This window comes from Mustela putorius, unplaced genomic scaffold (genome assembly GCF_011764305.1).
Source record: "Mustela putorius furo isolate JIRA1106 unplaced genomic scaffold, ASM1176430v1.1 tig00003983_pilon_pilon_pilon, whole genome shotgun sequence".
NCBI lineage: Eukaryota > Metazoa > Chordata > Mammalia > Carnivora > Mustelidae > Mustela > Mustela putorius.
The window spans coordinates 20460147-20464469 of NW_025422123.1; the positions used below are offsets into that span (position 1 = coordinate 20460147).

At 33.0% G+C, this 4323-nt stretch overlaps 1 non-coding gene across 1 annotated transcript; it reads left to right on the top strand.

The window, feature by feature from the left end:
* Positions 1–3310: 3310 nt before the first annotated feature.
* On the top strand, positions 3311–3444 carry LOC123389555. Its single transcript, XR_006604169.1, has one exon. It is a non-coding gene; the product is annotated as a U4 spliceosomal RNA (small nuclear RNA).
* The last annotated feature ends 879 nt before the right edge of the window (positions 3445–4323 follow it).

A 4323-nucleotide genomic window follows, 5' to 3' on the forward strand; every position in this document is an offset into this window, starting at 1 on the left:
ATATTTCTAGAAGTGAAGTTGTTGGATTAGCTCAGTTTTTACTTTTTTTAAGGAACCATAATCCAGTTTTACACATAATGACTTCACCAATTTATATTCACACCATCAGTGTATAAGGGTTCACTTTTCTTCACATCCTCAGAAACATTTATTACCACTTGTCTTTTTGATTATAGCCAACTAACACGTATAGGTAATATCACATTGTGGTTTTGATTTGGATTTCTCTGATGATTAGTGATGCTGCACAACTTTTTTATACCCATCAGTCACTTGTTTGACTTCTTTGTAAAAATGTCTTTTCAGGTTCTTTGCCCATTTTTAAATTGCATTATTTGCTTTATTTGCTACTGAGTTATATGAGTTCTTTATATATTTTATTTACCCCCTACATATTGTTTGCAAATGTACCCCATTCATGTGTTGATAGTTCCTTTGTTGTGCATAAGTTCTTTAGTTTGGTATAGTCCCACTTATTAATTTTAACTTTTGTTACCTGTACTCTTATATCTTTTTTTTTTTATAAAGACTTTATTTATTTATTTGACAGAGAGAGAGATCACAAGTAGGCAGAGAGGCAGGCAGAGAGAGAGAGAGATGGGGAAGCAGGCTTCGCGCTGAGCAAAGATCTGGATGCGGGGCTGGATCCCAGGACCCTGGGATCATAACCTGAGCTGAAGGCAGAGGCTTTAACCCACTGAGCCACTCAGGCACCCCTACTTTTGAGGTCTTATCTAAGAAATCATTCCCATGACCAATGTCAAGAATATTTGACCCTGTGTTTTATTCTAGGAGTTTTATGGTTTTAGATTTTATATTTAAGTCTTTGAATCATTTTGACGAACATTTGAGTGGTTTAAGATAGGAGTCCATTTACATTTTTAAGATGTGGATATTTAATTCCTTAACACAATTTATTGAACAGACCTTATTTTCCCATTGTGTGATCTTGGTGCCCTTGTCAAGTTAGTTGACCATATATCCATGAGTTTATTTATGTCTGGGATTTTCATTCTGTCCCTTGGGTCTATACGCCTTTTTATTCCAACACCATATGGTTTTTATTTGTTTGAAAATTTCTTAATGTTCAATGTTTTAGTATTGTATATCTATTAAATGATATTATTCTAAATGCTTAAATACTTAGAAAACAATGATAAGTTACAAAAACAAAATTGTTCAGTTACTTAGATATTGATTACATTTTTAATCAGATTTTCCAAACATGTATTTAAAATTAAAAGTATACTACAAAAGATCTAATTGTTATGGCCACTTAAAAAGGCGGTTTAAAGTTTATATTTTTAAAATAACAATTTTAAAAATATTAATTTATAATTAACCTAGTTTAAAAATGAGCAATACAGTGACTGCTGATCTGTTTCCTTTTTTTTCCCCCAGATTTTTATTTAAATTCTAGTTAGTTAACATATAGTATAATCTTGGTTTCAGGAGTAGAATTTAGTGGTTCATCACTTACATCACTTACATATAACATCCAGTGCTCAGCCTAACAAGCACCCTCCTTAATAATACCCATCATCCATCTAACCCATCCCACACCCTCTGTAGATCTGTTTCTAAATATCTTTTTTATTTTTATTCTCATTCTTGGGAAACATGCTCTTTTTTTTTTTTTTAAAGATTTTATTTATTTATTTGTCAGAGAATGAGAAAAAGTGAGAGAGAGAAGTTGACTCCCTGCTGGGCAAGGAGCCCAAAGCAGGACTTAATACCAAGACCCAGGGGTCATGACACCCTAAGCCAGGTTCTTCACTCTCTGAGCCACCCACGTACCCGGACATACTCATTCTTAAACTGCTTCTTATGTCTGCTTAGGTTATAGTCATTTCATCAGACACATTTCTATATTTTCCTTAGGAGATAGCCATCCTCCAAACTAGAAAGAAAGAAAAGATTATTGTCTCCCTGAAGCTGAGTTTGCAAGTTCTGAATCGATGGATTTCTGGTTGGCATCTAAAGCTAAATGTATTTTCCAAACCTTAGCAGGAGAGCTTAAGGCTGTGGCGCCTGCACTTTTTTAATAACTTCACTTCAGTGCTCAGCTGAGGGACTCTGTAAGCCCAGACATTTCCATTGAGCTTTAGCCTTGCATATCCTGTTCCCTGTTCCACAATTATGCTGAGAAATTTTCTTTAGCTGCATTACATATGCACTGTCTTGTCATTTCTGTTGACCTGGATTGTTAGTATAGTTAAAAACTTATGCTTGGCAAATACCAAGCTTGGCTAGGTAACATCTCATTACTAATAATTTAGGAACTTTACCTCCAGAAGACAAAAGGTTGAATGTGAAATTACCTCTCCTCTTGAGAACGTTTGCCCAAGTCATCATTTGAAGACACATTGCTAGGTCCTTTTTTATTTAGTCATTGTGTGACCTGTAGGGATGATTAGCCATGGTTATGACATGTGATTACTCTGCTGCCTCGTCCTCTCTATTCTTTCGCAGAAGTATACAGCTTAGAGTTTCCTCTTATCATTCCTTTATTTAATTGATAGAGAAAACTTTATACTTTATGAGTGAAATGTACAGAAAAAACACTCAAATACCACCACTTATAAAAAATCAGTATAATTACATATTACTAGAGTTGCCATTCTTGTGCATTTTAATAATTATTTAAAAACATGACATTTGTTTTCTTATTTTGAGTTTCCTTTTGTATTTATGGCTTTTCACAAATTCAATTTGTTCCATTTAATTATATCTATTTTTTCATTGAGCACCACCATCTGAAAATCTGGTGTGACTCCTTTCGCCTTTCAGCAATACTTCTAAAACCTGTGAAAAGATTCTTGCCTTTTCTCAAGATAGTCCTGATTCACCTTGAGTTTTTCCTGTTGTGAGACATGGAATCAGCTTCTTTCCTTGTTTTCTCTCTTTTAGTAGTGTTAGGATGCATATAGAATTGCCTTAGTTGTACCATTGGTAGGTAGCCAATAGGACCTTTTATCAGGGTACTTTAGTGAAAGAGCTGTAAACGAGATTTGTTTTTTAAAATCATGAGTTCCTAATGTTTCCATTTTTGTAGTGGTCTTCCTATATCCTCCTCTCTTTGTTGTACGATAACAGTTTTCTACTTACTCTCTTTTTGCAAGATACCTATCGAAATTTTTATCTCTTCATCCAAACTTTAATTATATTTCCTTCATTTTATAATCCTTAAAGATTTCATTGATGATTTTTATATACTTTATTATATTTACTAAAGAAATTCCATCTTTTATAAATTTGGGTTTTCTCTATCTTGTTGCATTTTATATATCTTTATCAAAGAATCAAGATTAGCTTTGTGCAGTGGCAGTATCGTAGCCAATGAGGTTTATCCGAGGCGCGATTATTGCTAATTGAAAAAAAAAAAAAAGAATCAAGATTGTTCAGAGATGTTATAAAATATGAAATTATAATAATTATTAAATTATCCCAAATTGATGTATATACTAATGCATTCTTTCATAGATATATTTCCCAAAAGGAATGAAATGTTTTACATATTGCATATATTATATAGGTCAAACGACTTTTATTATCTGTATATTATTGATTAAGTAACTATGCATTTTGTTAAACTGTATTTCATGTAGTATAAGCAATACATCCTACTTCTGTGAGTGAATGAATAAAACTTGTACTCTCTACACTTTAATTTACCAGAAACTTGAAACAGTTTGGGATTGAAATTGTGTAATTAGTTTGGCTTCATCACAAACACGTTTTAGACATGAAAGAACAGAACTCACTAAGAATCATAACAAGTCCGTGACAGCCCTGTCAGTTGGGCAGACAACGATAATTCTGGCTAAGTGTCCTCTTCTAGACCACTTGGAAGCACAGTGGGTATAATATTAAAAACTGGAATGAAACATGAAATCTCAAAATTACGTGGATGTTGAAAATAACAGAATAAGCAACTAGCATAATGCTACGTTCCACTTACAAATAAATTTTAAAGCATTATACTGGGGGACAAATGGTTGGTTTACAAATTCAGCAAAAGGGATTTTGTCTGGTATATCAAATTTCTTAAAGTTGTATTATTTGTAGCCCTTTTAATTTAAATGTCTTTTCAGATATTAAAACCTAAAAGAAGAAAATCCTGAGACTGATCCTTATTTTCTTCACTGAGAAGTATATTTAACTTGAATTTCATTTTACTTTGACATAAGGTAAATTTTTTTAGGTCTTGTATGTGTGGAGATGACCTCATATTCTCTCTCTCCTTCCTTCCTTTTCCTCTCTGTCCTTTCTTAAAATAGTAAGACATATCACTGGGGAAAATGGCATACCACCCCAACTTTG